Source organism: Canis lupus, chromosome 13 (genome assembly GCF_003254725.2).
Source record: "Canis lupus dingo isolate Sandy chromosome 13, ASM325472v2, whole genome shotgun sequence".
Classification (NCBI taxonomy): Eukaryota; Metazoa; Chordata; class Mammalia; order Carnivora; family Canidae; genus Canis; species Canis lupus.
The window spans coordinates 52,269,897-52,289,465 of NC_064255.1; the positions used below are offsets into that span (position 1 = coordinate 52,269,897).

At 32.9% G+C, this 19,569-nt stretch overlaps 1 non-coding gene across 1 annotated transcript; it reads left to right on the forward strand.

Moving 5' to 3' along the window:
• The first annotated feature begins 1,225 nt into the window (after nucleotides 1–1,225).
• On the forward strand, nucleotides 1,226–1,378 carry LOC112652384 (small nucleolar RNA SNORA62/SNORA6 family). Its single transcript, XR_003131410.3, has one exon. It is a non-coding gene; the product is annotated as a small nucleolar RNA SNORA62/SNORA6 family (small nucleolar RNA).
• Nucleotides 1,379–19,569: the final 18,191 nt, after the last annotated feature.

A 19,569-nucleotide genomic window follows, 5' to 3' on the forward strand; every position in this document is an offset into this window, starting at 1 on the left:
TTTACTTTATCTACTCATTTTAGATGGCACCTCATTGAATTTCTCCTAGCCAATTTACTTTCTGCAAAGCTCACATTTCTCTTACAATAGAGAAATTTCTTTAGCTCTACTCTTTTAACTTTAGCTTAATAGCATGGGGGCTTTCGTTAAGTTTCACTGTCAGCAGAACAGCACAAATTTAACATTTACGTGATCCATTTCTACTAAATAAAAAAAGGGGAAAGTGTTATGCCGAGGGCAATGTGGGTATTAATTTTCTCTATGGTTTATACAATTACTTGAATGCATCCTTAAAGAAAACTAATATATTGATCAAACCTAATTAGCTTTAATTTACATAAAACTGTCATAGCATGAGTTACTTGTATGCTTTAGAAAAACAAAAGGTTTCAGTGAAAAAAAAGCCATGGAATTCAGACTCACTGGCATACAAAATATCTAAAGTTTGAGTAATATGAGACTAAAATTCTAATCTTATTATAAGAAAATTATTTAATGACAAAATAATATTAAATTTGAATTGTTTTAAATTGTTATATAACACATTTTTTTAAATATAAGTATCCATATTTCAGTTTTTAAACAAATGGAAAAATAGAAATAAAAAAATTCACCAAATACCATTCTCAAAGATAAAGAGTAAGAATATTACCCTGGTGAATCTTCTTCCAGACTTTACCTACGCACACACACATGCACACACACATGCATATGCAATGTCTGTTCTACTCATTCAGTTTTATAATCTCTTTTTTCATTTAACATGAACTCATTAAGATGTTCTCTTGTCATTTCTTCATGCAAAAAATATTTACCTAGCAAATATCATTTGCCACAACAATGCTACTTATGTTATAAACAAAAATGTACAGAACAGCAAATTAGTCCCTTGTGGAATTTATATTCTGATTGAACAGACAGTTAATGAACAAGAACAATTGAAGAAATAACTAAAAAATATATATTTTTGTATATTTACGTGGGCATAATTACAAATAATGAAGAAACTTATAAATAAAGGATAATCAAGACCTGAATGGAATAGATTCAAAATTAAGGTAGCTAAAGATGATATTTTCTAGGTGACATTTATGCTGGACTTTGAAATAGTATGTAATAGCAAACATGCTGTGTCACATAAGAGTAATCTAAGCCAAAGGAAGCAAGCATGAAGGTCCTACATAGCAAAGTTTATTTAGAAAAAGCAAAAAAATATACCAGTTCCACTGCACATGGGCAGAGCTTGGAGTTGAGGCCACTGGCTGGCTGATGACTCACAAGTGTAGGTTGTGTGCTACATGAGAGGCAAGTTTTTTGCTAACACCACAAGGGTCTCTGGTCCAATGAGTAGAGTTTAGTGGCAAGTCTTGCTACAGTTAAAGAAAGAAGAAAAAAAGAAAGAAAGAAAAAGAAAGAAGAAAGAAAGAAAGAAAGAAAGAAAGAAAGAAAGAAAGAAAGAAAGAAAGAAAGAAAAAGAAAGGAAGGAAGGAAGGAAGGAAGGAAGGAAGGAAGGAAGGAAGGAAGGAAGAAGGGAAAGAAAGGAAGAAAGAAAGAGAAAGAAAGGAAGAAAGAAAGAAAAAGACCAAAAAGCCTATTCCCATTCTAGGCCTTAAGAATTTAGGACTACCATTCTCCCTCATGAATCCATTTGTCATGTAAGAAGTTGAACTGCCCTAAGAGCATGACACCGAGAGGAAGCTCCAGCTAGCCACAAGGAGAGACCATATGGAGGAAAACTGAAACATCAGACATAAAAGCAAAGCTATCTGTGATGTTCCATTCCAGCTCAGTCACCAGCTGACTGCAGCTAATTGAAGCGCCCCAGCTAATAAGATATATAAAACATAACTACCCAGTCAATCCTTGCTCAAATTCCTGACAAACCAGATTATAAAAAGTAATAAAATAATTGTTTTATGCCACTTAATCTGGGGGTGGTTAGTTTCACAGAAATAAAGGCAAGAGTAAACCTATACAGGCAGACCTTATTTTATTGCACTGCACTTTACTGTGCCTTGTGGATATTGATTTGTTTTTTGTAGCAATCTTGCATGAAACAAGTCTAAAGGCACCATTTTTTTTGTATACCATTTGCTCACTTCCTGTCTCTGTGTTGCATTGTGGTAATTTTTGCAGTATGTCAAGCTTTTTTACTATTATTATGTCTGTTATGGTGACTTGTAATCAGTGATTATGACTCCCTAAAAACTCAGACTATGGTTAGCATTTCTTAGCAATAAAGTATTTTTTAAAATTAGGGTATTTTTTAGACATAATGCTATTGTACTCTTAATAGACTACAGTATAGTGTAAACATAAATTTATACACAGTAGGAAACAAAAACCATTTGACTCACTTTCTTTTTTATCAAGATTTTATTTATTTATTTATTCATGAGTGACACAGAGAGAGAGAGAGGCAGAGACTTAGGCAGAGGGAGAAGCAGGCTCCATGTGGGGAGCCTGATGTGGGACTCGATCCCAGGTCTCCAGGATCAGGCCCTGGGCCCAAGGCAGCACTAAACCGCTGAGCCACCAGGGCTGCCCTATTTGACTCACTTTATTTTGATAATCTTATTGCAGTGGTATGGGACAGAACATACAGTATTTCCGTGGTAAGCTTACTTTATAATATAATGTTATGTAACAGCATAAAATAAAATTATACAGCATACTATACTTTACCATAAAATACTTTCAGACAGTGAGATTATTTGTTCATCTAAGAAAATATGACCTATTTACAAATATGATCTATTAATCATGCATGTTTCTTTTATAATAATACAATTTTGCTCTTAGAAAATTTATATTAGCACAAAATCACTATTAGCAAAATGAGCTTAAAGACATAGATGGTTTAACTTAATATCAAAATTAATTTTTTTCTACAAATTTTCCTAAAGTTCTATTAAAGTAAGTTTAGAGTAGCTAAACATTAAGTTAGAGTGAGTAGCAATACAGTTTAAATATATCCATTATTTGAGTTGACTTAGTTTTTCCAAAGAGACGTGGCCTTTAGTCTTCTGTTAATAGCAATACGATTTTAAGTTCAGAACCTCTTACATATTTATATTTACCTTCATGGTCTTTTGCAGTGAATGTCATTTTATGAACAAGTGTTGGGAAATATAATTGAAAAGTTGTGACCGCCAGTTGACCTGTGAGCTGGACCACAGCACTCAGAGGCTCCTCATCCCCTCCCCTGTCCTTGGACTGGGTTTCCTCACCTTTTCTGCTCCCAGAGACTGCTCCAAGGACATAGCTTTGAGATGATGATGTGGTGTTGAGAACACTCGCACTTGCACAGGAAGCTCTTGAGTGTTTTGCTAACCAATAAGTAAAATAGCTGGAAATTACTTTTTCTCTGCATATTTAGTATTAATTAATTTCCATTCATGACTATATGTAATACAGAGTTGTTTCAATGAGGTTTCTGAAGATAAATATAATTAATACCATGAAAACTCAGTAACAAGAGAATTCCATATGCTAGCTGACAACGTGAACTCCTAGTGACATCAATTGGACATGTGACACTACAGATATGTGGCAGACAAACTCTACATGCCCCCCAGTGACATCTGGCTTCTGATGTTCATGCTGGTGTAATCCCCTCTTACTGAGTGTAATTGGGTCCTATGACTTGCTCCTAACCCATAGAATACAGCAATGGATTCTTTCCTATGATTAGGTTACACTTTAAGGCAAAAGTGATAGGATATCACTACTGTGATCATGTTATAAGAATTCTCAGCTCACTAAAATTACTCTCTCTCGCTCTCTGCTGCCTCTGAAGAAACAAGCAGAGAGGTTGTGAGCTGTCTATGGAGAGGCCTCCGTGGCATAGAACCATAGGCCACCTACTAAAGCTTAGTCTTACTACCACAAGGAATTCTGATAACCATTGGAATGATCTGGGTAGGAGACTCTTCTTCAGTTGAGCCTCCAGATGGGAATATCACCATGACTCTGAGACCCTGAGCAAAGGATACAGCTAATTTGTGCCTGGATTCTGACCCGTGGAAACTGAGAGAAAATAAATCTGTTTTAAGTACTAAGTTTCTAGTAATGTGCAATGCAGCTCCAGAAAACTGACATGTGATACACCTTTGTTTAGACAAGTGCTGTTTGGGAGAAATAAAACTCGAGCTATATATGTTATTTTAAAAATAATTTTAAAAAAGAAAAAATTAATTTGAACAATATATTTCATTTATATTTTATATTTGTGGTGGTTTATATATTTATATAGCACAAACGATACTATATAAATTATTCTGATTATAATAGTCAATATATAATATATCATGTTTAGTATTATTCATATACTATGCATTTATATTTTATTTTACCCAACATAGTCAAAAATTATCATTTTAATATGTAATCAATATAAATGTTATATACATACATTTTTCTTTTTTTAAGTTTTTTTTTTTTAAGATTTTATTTATTTATTCATAGAGACAGAGAGAGAGAGAGAGAGGCAAAGGCACAGGCAGAGGGAGAAGCAGGCATCATACAGAGAGCCTGACGTGGGACGAGAGACTGACATAGGACTCGATCCAGGATCTTCAGGATCACGCCCTGGGTTGTAGGCGGCGCTAAACCGCTGCACCACGGGGGCTGCCCTATACACATTTTTCATATCAAAACTTCAAAATCCAGTGTGTACTCATACACAACATATATCAATTCAGATACTATATTTTTATCATAAATAATTAATCTGTATTTAGGTTTTATAAAACATACCTAAAGGTTTTTTATATTAGTTTTTAAATTTAAGTTAATAAAATATTTAATTATTTGGTGAGCATTTTATAATTTATATAAATGTTGAATCACTGTTGTAGAACAGAAACTAATATAGTATTATATGTCAATTATACTTTATAAATACTTTATACTTTATACTATACTTTATACTTTTACTATACTTTATACTTTATAAATTATAATTTAAAAAAAGAAATAGTTCATTATAATTATATAAAATTGCAAATTCTGTTCATCACACATCAGACATAATTTTAGTACTCAATAGCTACATTAGGTGGTGGCTACTAGCTACCATATTGAATGAGGAAGAGTTAGAATATGGATTTCATGGCTTTGTGTTCTTAGCCTATGTTTACATTTCACATTTAAAGTAATTGTTCTAAATTTTATGAAATCTAACAGTCAAAAGGGGTACTTCTTTTCAATGCAGTTTACCAGGACACCACCCACTCATCTCATTCTGATTCAGATTAGTAGTTGGATTAGATAACGAAGATGTGAGTTGTCCACAAATCACACTTTGAGAAAGCAATTGTAATGAAATTTATGGGGAACAAAGGTAGGGTGAGTAGAGATCCTTTGCCTTAATGCCTAGAGCTCATGTGAGTATCATCTCTTCCATCCATTTTTGGCTTATAAAAAGCGTTTTAGCCTTACAACCATATTGCTGGAAAATTAAAAGAAAACTTACAGAAACAAATCCTCAAAAGGAGACTGTGCCCATATCTTGTGCAGAAAAATGACACCCTTTAACTTGTCCCAACTTTAATGGAAATATATTAGCAAAGAGGAACTCTGAGCGGCACCTAGGGTTTGGAATATGCCCACATCACTGCTTATCCCTATTTCCGTTACTTTCATTTTCAAGTTACATTCATCCATTTGACACTTAAAAGTAAACGTAGAGCACAGCTTCATTCTTAGCTTTATGTTACTCTTTATTTATATCTCAATCCTAATCTCTTAGGATCTCATCTATATCTAAAATTTCTGCTACCACTTCTATTTTTTCACCATCATTGCTTTGTTATTCACACATGACTTCTTATAAACTTCCATGTTAATTCTCTGATTGCTAATTCCACTTATTTTCTTGCTTTAACTGGCCTTTATTATGCCTCTGCATAAAATGGCACCTCATAGTTTTTAGGAAAATTTTAAACTCCCTTGTATAATTCACAAAACCACTTATGGCATAAACCTCCCTTATCTCTCTGACTTCATTGTTCTTTGTCTTTTGCTGTGCCTGCTACATATCATGTGCACAAAAAGTGCAGAAAGTATATTTGGTTTCTTAAAAATCAGAGAACACACTTTTTCCATTTTACTTTTATTGATATTTCAACTATTTACTTAAAATTAACCAAGAAATTGACCTGAAAATGGCAAATATCTGACCCTACTCTTTATGAAGTTATTTACAAATCTACATTATGTAAATAAAATTATCATTGCTATTATCTTAACATAATAAGCCAAATATTTAAAACAATATTCATCTGAATGTTTTAAAAGCTAATTTTTTTTTTTTTTTTTTTTTTTAATATGGAAGTCCAGCATGACATAGTGGAGAGAATACTGGATTGAAATTCAGACAACTTAAGTTTGGGTCATAATTCTGCCAATAAATAGCCAAACAACTGTCAGATAAACTAACCTCAGTAAGTCTCAGCTAACAGCTTTCTTATCTGTGCAATAAGTTGGTTGAACTAGATAATGTATGTTTCTTTCTACCTTATTTTATCCAGGTCAGTATTGTTAAACAGAATAATGCCCTCTACTCCAGAAGACCTTATTGATTTTACTCTTAAATATGACTACTAATTCCACTGGGATCCTTTATTAAGTGTTTTCCATATGTTAAACCTAAAACTGTTTTATTTTCTTGAAATAAGAGATAAAATAAAATGCATACATTAATAGTGGATTTACAAATTATATTTGTCTATTGTGAACAAAAATACAAACATTTATAAATAGCATATGAAGAATTTAGTAGTCCTCAGCTCTCATACTCTTCCAAATAGCATCATTCAAAAAATACGAGCACCAATTCAGCATTGTTATTGTTTTCCCTAATGGTGGAATTTATGTACTTCACAAGCAGTCTTATTTTATGATGACATTATTAGTCAAAACAATTATCACCTCGAATCTGAATGTTCTCAAAATTTCCTAGGGTAATACGTTTAAATAAAATTTCCAAATATTATAAATAATATTGAAGATATAAAATATTAAAAATAACACATTACAATTTTTTATTTTTTGAACATTTTTATTTAATAAATAAAAAAAAACATTTCGTAAACGGGTTTTTAGACCTCAAGACCTGACCTTTACTTCTCACCTGCTTGTACCCACCAACCTTCGACCTTCCTTCCACATTTTTCTTTAAGCTCTTCCTTCCAGCTTATCTCTTAACTCAGGCAAAACAATCAATGGCCATAGCCACTTGCGATGGAAATTAAAACTAACACTCAGGCAATAGTGATTACTCTGAGGAAGAACTCTGGCCAGACTGCCTAGGCCAGTTTGAGCTTACCTCCCAAATTACACCTGCATGGATGGACCATGGAGTGACCCAGGTCATCATACTAAAATATCTTTGCAAAGAGGAGGGCAATCCTCATTTACATAACATACAGTATTTGGTGCTTGTGCAACCTTATGCCCTCCTCTACATACAATGGCAAGGTCCCCTATCTAAATATTCATCCTAACCCTAAACAAAAGGAACTCATTCACCCTTGCCTGGAGTTGTTCCTGTGATCTTCTGATTTGCTGAAAATAAGGTTTCTTTTGTTGAGACAACTCTAGTATAGTTCTAGTATAGTTCCTTGACTCTTCAAGGAGGGAACTCATGTTAGTTTGGTTACAAAATAGCAGACTTTACAAAAAATCATATTCCACATTTTTCATCTTAAAAACAATGGTATTTGTCAATTTAGCAATTAAGTATATAATAATTGATAATGAAACTCCATATTGTTGCTTTATTACTTTTATTGGAGAAATTGCTAGAGAGTCATAAAAAGGAGAGTCTATAGAAATTAATGGTTTCTAATGAGATTGTAAATCATTATTATAATCAAAGAGTTTGGACTTGTAACTAGAAGCAGTATTGACAAGAAGTTTTCTCAAGTAGGCTCTTTTTTTTTTTTTTTAGACTCTTGTTATAAAAACTCACCAACTAATAAAATATTGTTTATTGTTAGATTTTACATTCAGAAATTTTAGCAAGAGAGGAAAAAAAAATCAAGTAGATACTCCCAGTCATTCTTTCGAAATATAACAAATTTATTAAAGTTGTTAAAGATGTCATTCAGTTGATCGATCTCCACATCAGCTACCATGAAGGTTGAGATTTAGGCTTATCAAGGGAGTTGCTTACTAAAATGAAACTCCATTTTCATACCTTACAGTGTTGTGAAAGACATTGCCAACACTTGCTTTGGCTTCTCATTAACATGTTGTTAGGATGCTCAATTTGCATTTTAAAAAGATGAAAATGACTTTGATGGAAGGGAGAACCTGAAGAGTCATCTATGCTAGTCAGCAATGTGAACACCTTGCAGATTTCTATCTTACAGAAGTACAAGAATTAGAAATAAATCAGGGGACATAGTATTTCCTTTACTCAGTCCTCGTAAGATCAGGTTTGAAATATTATGTCCAGTTTCAGACTCTAATGAAGGAACAATGATTCAAAATTCCTAAGAGAGTATAAGGTAGAGCTATGAGATGTATCTGGGGATAGGAAGTCTGCTTTATGAGAAAAGATTTGAAGAAAGGAACTTGTTCCAAGAAAAATATGATAAACATATTTAATCATGAAACAGAGTGAAAGGAACTTGAGGTAAAATACTGAGAAATATCTGAGAAAGAGATGTTCTAATTAAAATTCATTATAAATATACCTGCAAAAAAAGAAAAAAACTCATTTCTATTATATAAATTTCCAAGAAATATTGATTTTTCAACATTTTTTGCCTGTGAGAACTGCATAAACTGGGAACTTTAAATTTCATAATGATATAAAATGGTAAAATTATACAAAATGATATGAAGTATATAATAAATGTCATATATATATATATATACACACATATATATATAGCAACAAAAGTCCTCAGATTAGGTTATTCAAAAGTTAAACAATTTAAGTTATCTAGAATCAAATAAGATGCCAAATAAATTCTGTACAGCAAAACACTATAGAAAAGGAAAAATAGTTTTCCTTCTACCCTTCTAGAAACAGTGGTTTCTCAGCCACTAGAAGAGAGAAACCACTAGAAGAGAGAGAGAGAATTAATGGGAGAAAAAAGTAAGTTTAATAGGTGTACCTACTATAAACATGGAGGATACTCAGGGAAAGAGTAATTCCCCCAAATGGCCCAAGCCATTACCTTAAATAACATCTCCAGTTAAAGACCAAGATAAAATGTTGGGGGGTGGAGGGCAGGGGAATGTGGAGCCAATTATGGGAGGTTTTCAAGCAAAGCATGGTAAAGGAGGATGGGATTATTTATGCAGATTTAAATTCTGCCTTCTCTACCAATGAAGTTTAGGTTTTTAATTATTCCCCTCTTCCTGGTACAGCAAAAAAGACACTCTTACAACTAAAACTTTCCCCTGTAAATGTAAGTACAAAAGGATAACTTCTCAGTTTTCAGAGTGTCTACTGTGGCTGCTGTTTCTTAAAAATAATCATTTTAAAATAATCCTTATGCAAAAAAGGCATATTTTGTGGTAGCAAATTCTGCTCTCCTTCAACTTCATATTTGACCAGAATCATATAACTGAGCTTCTTGATGTGGAAAATGACTAAGAAGAAATTTAGACATGCAGAATAAATACAAAAGTATATACAAGATAGAACTTAAAGCAAATGTGGAAAACGAGACACAAAAACAAGATGTTATTTTCCACAGAATGAGGTAACTACGTACTGTTAAAAAACAAAATTCAACAGAGTAATTTGAAGATTATAATTGGGTTTATTAAATGATTCATGAATTAGGCTGAATCCTACTTAGCAAGTAGAGAGTGTCTGTCTCCTAGTTGTACAAGATGGAAGGTTTTTGTTTTGTTTTTGTTTTGTTTTGTTTTTAGGAAGGAGGGTGGGGCAGGAAAGTTTTATTAACAAAAGAAAAGAATTGTTCCAGGCAAGGTCACTTTCCCTTAGGGAGAAATCAGGGATCTTATCATGTAGATGATTTCATCTTCCCAGGTGACAGATTGCCTCACTGACACTATTCAGAAAATTCCTGATTGGCCAGTTATGTCTTACATATCTGGAGAAGATTGAAATTGCAATTAGATTAGGTATTAAGCTTCAGTTTAGTGACTTGGCCTAACTGCCATCATTTTGGGCCTCTAGTTTTCTTCTTAACAATATATTAAACAAATTTCTTATAAAAGTAGAAATATATTAAAATTTTTAAAAACTACATAAGATTGTCAAGAATTCAGTTTCAAAATAACATTTTGCATGTTTGAAAGATAAATTAATATCAGAGTCATCAAAAGTGTGGTAAAATATGCGGTAGACATGAGTATGATTACAGACTTTAGAAAAGATATAAAGGGGTACAAAGAGAGTTCTCTGATTTACCTCCCCTATCTCCCAGTAGGGGAGATAATGCACTGTAATTAGTATGTTTAAAGAAACATTCCTTGTATTGTCCTGCAGATAGTGTTCTATGCTTGTTGCCTGGGTTTTTACTTCCAACACTTATCACTTAGCATGGTCATTGCATAGGACTGCTAAAGACTTGTCTTCCCTTTTTTTTTTTTTTTTTTTTTTTTTTTTTTAAGAATTATTTATTTTAAAGAGAGAGAACAGGGAAGGGGCAGAGGAAGGGGAAGAGAATCCTCCACTGAATGGTGGAGCTCTATCCCAAGACCCTGAGATAGGGACCTGAGCCAAACTAAGAGTCTGATGCTTAACCCACTGAACCACCCATGGGCCCAAAGACTCATAAGTATCAAAGTACTCAGTTTATTTCTAGGTGTGATTTTGTTTTCCATGATTACATTCTTCAAATTGCCACCTATTTATTGAAAAATGAGGGATTCCTGGGTGGCGCAGCGGTTTAGCGCCTGCCTTTGGCCCAGGGCGCAGTCCTGGAGACCTGGGATTGAATCCCACGTCAGGCTCCAGGTGCATGGAGCCTGCTTCTCCCTCTGCCTGTGTTTCTGCCTCTCTCTCTCTCTTTCTCTGTGCGACTATCATAAAAAAAAAAAAAAAAAAAAAAAAAAAAAAAAAAAAAGAAAGAAAAAGAAAGAAAAAAAGAAATGGCCAATTGGTGATGCAATTCCTCTTTTTTTTTTTTTTTTTTTTTTTTATAGCCTGAGTGTTCAGTGCATTTGTTCTTTCTGCTGGCTGCATTTTGTCTGCAAGATTAGCATTTTCTGCTGTTGTTGACAATAAGAAAAGATATCATTTTCTGGTTGGGAAGATCACCCTCCACTTAGAGAATAAATTGAGATGGATGCACCATAAAATTACCTGGGGAAACTGTATTCTATTATATGCAATAAATAATAAGAATTACAGTTTGCTCTTTATATATAGGTAAAATGGAGTTAGTAAGTTTTCAATGAATGTTTGTGTATTATTATTATTAGTTATTACTAATTTTGCAGTAATGTCCTAGAAAAGTATTGAGTGATGTAGCCTACTTAGGGAATAAATCCTTCTATGGCAAATTTTGTACATTTCTATTTTTAAAAAAAATCATGTAGGTAGCTGAGGGACCACTCTTCTACCTCACTTGTCATCCTAGTCCATGTGAATCCCTTTACAAATTCATTTTCCTATTTCTGCCATTGCTCCCCAAAGACATGTATTAAAATATTTGAGATATGCTCTTAATTTACGTGTGTCTTTGTAAAATAAGCAGCCAACCCCATTTCGCATGTTTGTATGTATACAGATAATACTAAGTGTTAGCATTATTTTTTTCCATTTTTCTTACTCAACAATTTGAGTGCTCATGCCTATTGCAGATTATTGTCACATTTCTTCAACTGCATGAATTTAGCATATTTAGCATATTTCCCTTAACCATTTCCTTGCTAATGAATACCTAGCAGTTTCCAAAAGCATTGAAAATATCTTCTTGGTTGGTGATGCCCTTCTTTTATCAGAAACTTTTTTGGGAAATGCAGCTTATTGATTTTCATTTTGTAAGGTCTATACTTTTGGTAATAAGTTTTCTACTTTTCTAGGATACAAATATTTTTTCTCCTGCATTATTTCTATTTATTTTTTGGAATGCTCCTTTATATAAGGTCCAAAACCAAGTTTTAGATTTACTGTTTTTCTATTGAGAAATTTGTTTTTCCCAGCTCTCATATACTCATATATATATATATATATATATATATATATATATATATATATGAGATTGTGTCTTATTATTTTACTTTTTGCTTTAAACTGAGGCTCCCCCTCTCCAGAAACAGACTGGTTTGATTTCTATAACTTTTTAACATAATACTTTATATTATGGAATCTTCTTTCTGTGATCTCATTTTCCAAAGTTGAATAGCTATTTCTTAACTTTAATAATGCTATATAAATATTTAAGTATAGAATCTCCAAAAAAGACTAAAGCTAATAATTTTCATTGGGAATTTTTAATTGTGGGAGTAAATTTGTGAAAAGAGTTGCCATTACAAAAATACGTTCCAGAAAAAACATAATGTTTACTGATTAATGAAGTAAAGTTAATTCAAATATATTATGTACTTTAATATGAATTTACAATTTGTATTCCACCATAGAGATATTTTCTATGCTTTTTAGGGTGATAATTTTATACGTGTACTTTCCGGTGGGGAAACATAGCTACTTTCTGTAAGTTTAAATTTAAACATTACATATATAGGGGAACAAAATTTACCACCCCAAAATATGTCTTTTTGGCATGTGAATTATTTTAGGCTGATTATTTTTAAGAAACAGAAGGCTCGGGATCCCTGGGTGGCGCAGCGGTTTGGCGCCTGCCTTTGGCCCAGGGCACGATCCTGGAGACCCGGGATCGAATCCCACATCGGGCTCCCGGTGCATGGAGCCTGCTTCTCCCTCTGCCTGTGTCTCTGCCTCCCTCTCTCTCTCTCTGTAACTATCATAAATAAATAAAAATTAAAAAAAAAAAAAAAAAAAGAAACAGAAGGCTCTGGAAGAAATTTTACCTTCCCCCAACTGCCTGAAAGAATTTAGATAGTGGACTTGCTCCAGGAAAGAAACTATCACCAACAATAACTACAGGATCATATGATGTAGATTTGGTGGACAGGGAGGAATTTAGCAAAATCTGTTTGTTAAAATTCCTCTGTATGTCCCATTGTTTCTCTGTGGCCTGATAAACTTCTGTTTCCAAACATTTACTCTTTGTCTTCTGTGAATTGTTTCCCTTCCCCTTGAAGTGTCAGACACCTACTACTTTCTCCTTAGGTCTGGATGACAAGTAATTGCCCCACAGCCCAGGAGGTCTCATATTCTTATGGAGCCCCATAAACACATAATTAAATCTGATTTTCTCTTGTTAATCTGTCTTATGTCAATTTTATTCTTAGACCAGCTTAAAAAAGAAACAAACTATGAAACACAGGAAAATATTTTTTCCTCAACACATGTGTAAGAATTTAATCAGACTTGCTGATCTTGGTTATAAGGTTTTGTTGTGTTAAAGGAATGATTATATAATCGACATATAATAACATTTTCCCCTTCCTTTATTATATTTACATATCTGATGTTCTTCTTATACAATTGGTCACAGTCTCCAGTACTGAATTAAGAGGTAGACACAATCGTAACTATTGCTATGGTATATTTGTTCTTCAAAATAATATATAGAAAGATTCTCTATCAAGCATGAAAATATTTTTATTCTTTTCTTTTGTCTCAGAGGTTTTGGTTTGTTTGCTTTTTGCGTTTTTTTTTTTTTTTTGTCATAAATAGGATTGAATTGAGTCATTATGAATTATTTTAATCTCTTAAATTAATAGCAAGACTTTGTGGTTTTAGGGCAGCCTGGGTGGTTTAGGTTTAGTGCCACCTTCAGCCCAGGGTGTGATCCTGGAGACCCAGGACTGAGTCCCACATCAGGCTCCCTGCATAGAGCCTGCTTCTCCCTCTGTATCTCTACCTCTTTCTCTCTGTGTCTCTCATGAATAAATAAATTAAATTTTAAAAAAAGACGTTGTTTTATTAATATGATATACTGCATTGCTATATATTGTAGCTTAAAACTCTTCTTACATTTATGGGGAGCAACACTTGATTAGAATTCTTTTTTAATAAATTGTTAGATTCAATTAATATTTTCTTCAATTTATTTATTTATTTATTTATTTATGATTTTATTTTTTTATTCATGAGAGACAGACAGAGAGAGAGAGAGAGGCAGAGACACAGGCAGAGGGAGAACCAGGCTCCATGCAGGGAGTCCAACATGGGACTCAATCCTGGGTCCCCAGGATCACATCCTGGCTGAAAGCGGAGCTAAACCACTGAGCCACCTGGGCTGCCCTCTTCAGAAATTTTAAATTTATGTTCATAAATTCAATCTATAATATTTCTATATGATGGTTATTTATATATTGAATATGCTAGTCTCATAAGAATATTAAGCATTTTTCTCTTTTTATCTAATTGCTGGTACAATTTACATGAAATAGGAATTGCTGGTTTTTTAAACTAGTTGGTAAAAAACCACACACACACATACAAAACTGAACTATTTGAAAGGTAAAAATTTTAAGATAGAAGATTACAAATCCTTGGGGCACCTTGGTGGCTCAATTAGTTGAGCCTCCAACTCTAGGTTTTGGCTTAGGTTATGATCTCAGGGTGGTGAGATGGAGCCTTTTATGAGGCTTCATACTTGGTGTGGAGTCTGTTTGTCCTCTCCCTTCCCCAACTTGAACTCTCAATCTCTGTCTCTCACATAAATGAATAAATAAAATCTTAAAAAAAATTTTTAAAAAAGATTACAAATCCCTACTCAGTGTAAACACAAGTACCCCTGCTTGATACATATTTTTTTTTATTCAGTCTGTTTTCATTTTTTTCTTTTATACTATATTTGAGTTTTTTGAGAAAAGTTTATTAGTATTTTACTAGTGCTGGAAAATGCCCTAATTTCATTTTTATTCTTATAATTTTTATTTGAATAATTTTTATTTAATCCTCATAATAGTGTGTACTGGTGCTGTCAGAGAGGTTAATCAATTTGCCCAAGGCCGCATAGCTAATACGAGATCCATATAGCTAATTAGAATTTGAATTCAGATAGTTCATGGCCTTTGACTATAGCTATTACCTTAAAAACCATCTTCTTAAAAAAAGATTTTTTAAAAAAATCTATGAAATGTTCATTCATAGACTATAGCCTTTACCTTAAAACCCATCTTCTTAAAAAAAATATTTTTAAAAAATCTATGAAATGTTCATTCACAATATTGGCTTCAAGATTTAAATTTATTTTATTCATAGATTACCTCTCAGTCATCTTCTAGAAAGTACTTGCCTCCTCCACATCTGCTACATCTACTCTTTTTTTACTTTCTGCATCTGTATATAGGAGAACTACCTTTGCAGATGAAGAAATAGTTCTATACAATCATCATATTGAATGTCATATAGTTATGAGGCTGTGTAAGACACAAAATATAAGATATCAAATGTTCATTATATCCAATTAACATGACAAAAACAATCCAAATATTACTAAGTACCCAGATTCTAGAGTCCATCTGTTTTGTCGAACCCGGGCTCCTAACTTGGGAATGTGGTCTTGAACAAAATGTATACATTCTCTGTATTTCAGCTTTCTCCTATGTAAAGTGGAGGTACTAATAATATCCACTTATCACATAGAGCTTACATTAGAGTTAACAAACCAGTACACAAAGAATTTAGAACAATACCTAACCAGTTAGTATGTAATGCTTAAATATTTCTTATTCCTCTTAAGACATATACCATTTGGACACTGCTATAATAGATATTTAAGTAAATAGCTTTTTCATCTAATTAAGTGTCAAAGTTTGGTAAAAGTGTTGTGTGTGTGTGTGTGTGTGTGTGTGTTTCAACCCTCTACCTATCAAGCACTACCACCTGCCCTATCACTCAAAAACTCAATAAATAATTATGCATCTGAAAATAAATGAAAACAACATATCTACTGTTATTTTGGACTACTTGTCATTATTGCTTATTCCCAGATATGTATTGTTTTGATTTTTCCTTCCTGAAATTTTAAGAGAAAAGAGGGGAGACACTTTGTTATTGAATAAAAAGAATATAACAAGTTATTAATTGGAGTATTCAACTGACATTCTTTCATGTTTTAAGAGAGAAAAGTACTGGAACAATTGTATGATAAAACAGTGGAAATAGAACAAAACTTCTACTTACTGTTTGTTTAACATCCTTCAAGTGTAAAATAGGTACAGATTTCTTACTATTTGGAGATAACCCTCTGGAAGTCACCTGAACCTAAGAGAAGAATCGGTTTGATATGTTATAAAAGTAAATGTTCCTAATACAATATTAAAAATTGGCAAGCCAGGACCTGGAATGATTCTCTGCAAGTGAGTAGTAGTAGTCAAAGATCTACTTTACCCTGGTTCATCTCAGTTAATCCATTTCTTGTAGGGTTATAAAGTTCATTTCTCTGTCAGAAAGCACTAGCTTGAGGCAAGAGCCTCAGGGCAATCAGATGGTAATGTAAGCCTCTGATCCTACCCTTAGAATAATTCCCTTCCATAGAAAGATTTAAGTTCTTCACATTGATATTCAGTGTTAGAGATTAGTTTGTGGGGAGAATGGTTCATTTAAAAGAGCCACTGGGCAGGTGATTATGATTTTTAATAGATGTATCATAAAATTTAAAATACAAAATTTTTTCAAAGTAAAAAAAAAATTACCAACAAAAATACCTTTCAGAAAAAAAAGTAATTCAGAATCATCATTGATATTCTCAGTGAAGTAAGAAGCAGTGGTTATTTGCATGGCATCCTTCCAGTTTTGTTACTGAATCATTTTTTATAAAATGTCTATTATATGTGTCTACGTCATTCTTCTTAATTAATCAGAGTGAGCTTCAGTGCTGATAATGCAATGCTTGTGCCCAACTTTCATCCATTAAAAATTTCACAGCCTCCTAACCATTCATTCAGTCAATTACTGAGCAGTTACTATGTGCCAGACAGCTACTGACTGCAGGAATTCAATGTGGATCAGAAACAGACATGTTTTCTGTCTTCTTAGAACTGGGGGTGGAGATACATCAATCAAATATTTATACAAAATCAAATATTTATACAAAATATTTTATACAATAAATTTGGGACTGAAAAAAATGAAAGAAAAAAATATACAGGACTACAAAAACATAAAATAGGTATTTCTCATAATCCAAGAAGACTAGTAAAACTTCTTCAAGGGATCTGAACAATTCCTACACTAAAAAGAAATGCTCAGTGGTTGAGCATCTGCCTTTGGCTCAGGGTGTGATCCCAGGGTCCGAGATCAAGTCCTACATCGGCTCCTTGTAGAGAACCTGCTTATCCCTTTGCCTATGTCTCTGCCTCCCTCTCTCTGTCTCTCTCTGTTTCTCATGAATAAATAAATAAAATCTTTTAAAAAATCTAATCATATTCATTAGTCATCTGAATCTAATATTGCTGTAGAGGGCTCAATGGAAAATTGAGCCTATGGAAAATTATAATTAGAAGGACTTATCATTATTGATTACATATTAACCGTCTACTTTTATTCATCTAAAAATATATTCCTTTTCTCTCTGTCTCTTTCTGCATACACACATGTAATTGTAAAACTAATGTTAATTTTACTGGCGCTATGACTTGAGTTAGCCACCTGCATAAATTAAGAGTATGACTAGAGACAAATATTTTTGAATATACTAAGGATCAGTTAGATTTCATAAATAACTTTGGTTGATTAAAGATTTTGTGGAAATTTACAAGATTTCTTTTCTAATCAATATCAACACAAAGTGCAAAATCAATTTTGACTTCTTCCATTGTAGCAACACAAAAATAAGCCACCTTATATAGTGGGTCTGCTAAGATAACTGTGTATAATAAAAAATAAAGGAATAAATGATTGAGAAGACTAACATTTCCAAACTAACCCCAAATATTAACTTGATTATTTTAAAGTATATATAATTTTATGAATGATATAGTGAATATATTATGCTTAAAAGAAAGATTTAAGATCAATTTTTATCATTAAAAAAAGTGGGAGATGTTTCACAAATTCTATGACTTCTGAAAACTTAATAGTAGAAACATAACATTATTTTGATGACAGGAATATTTATATTTGTTTAGTTTTTAGAAACATCTCTCAAACCTTGTTAAAAGATGAGATCATTATTATTCAAGTCATTGCTAAATCCAAAAAAACTTATAGAAAAATACATTGTTTCTTAATGTTGTTTCATTCACACCCATAATAGCATGCTCCCAATTTGCCTCTAATTCATTTTAGGCATATTTTAGTAATGTTAAAATCAATTATCTTTGAAATTTCTTTTTTTCCAAGATTTTATTTATTTATTCGTGAGAGACACAGAGAGAAAAGCAGAGACATAGACAGAGGGAGAAGCAGGCTCCCTGCGAGAAGCCTGATGTGGCACTTGATCCCGGGACTCCAAGATCATTCCCTGAGCCAAAGGCATATGCTCAACCAGTGAGCCACCCAGGTGGCCCTAACTTTGAAATTTCTAAATAAAAATTCTCTGCATATATAGAAATAAAAACATATTGGTTGCCTTCAAAATTTCACAAAATAGCAATAATACTAACATTTATTGTATACTCACTAAGCTTCACATATGCATTATTTAAACTGTCTCTGTGTAGTAACTCTTTAAATTCCAAAATAACCATATGAGAGATCCTCTTTTTATCCTAAATTTACCATAAGCAAATCGAAGAACAAATTTAATTAATTTACTTAAGGACACACAACTCATAATGTTGGAGTGAGGGTTTGTATTAATGGGTCCAAACCCAGGACTTACACTTTTACTTACTGAAAGATTGTTTCTCTTCCTTTTTTTTTTTTTTTTAAGACTTATTTATTTATTTGAGAGAGAGAGAATGTGTCTATGAGTGGGGAGAGGGTCAGAGGGACAAGCAGACTCTGCTGAGTGTGGACCCTGATGCTAATGTATGGGCTCCATCTCAGGACTGAGATTATGACCAGAGCTGGTTAGACACTTACCTGACTGAGCCACCCAGGCAACCCTGAAAGATTCAGTTTCTGTGTTTGTCTAACTTAATGGCAATGATTATATTTTAATACCTTAGGGAGCAAGCACACATAAGTCTTTATTACCAAGCACTATGTGTATATTATTCAAAAAATAACAATAATATATTTTATATTTACTGGTATTTTTTCAGACCTGTGAAAAACTGGTAAGATGAGCCATCTTAAAACAGAGCTTGAGTGGCCACTGCAGAGAAACTGCCTTACCTACTTTTTAACTAGGCCAATATTTTTGGATGGCTAAACAACACTTTTAAGCAATTGCTTGAGAAGCCAATGAGTGAATGAACAGCCTTATTACAAGACTGATGATGATCGTGGACTCTCTGAAGATAGAGTCAGTAGTCAATCAATGTATATATAACTCAAATGGAGTATTTTTCTTTTCTTCAATTCATGTAAAGACCCATCTTCCTCTTCCTCACTAAAAAAACTCTTGCTTTTACCCCACAAGC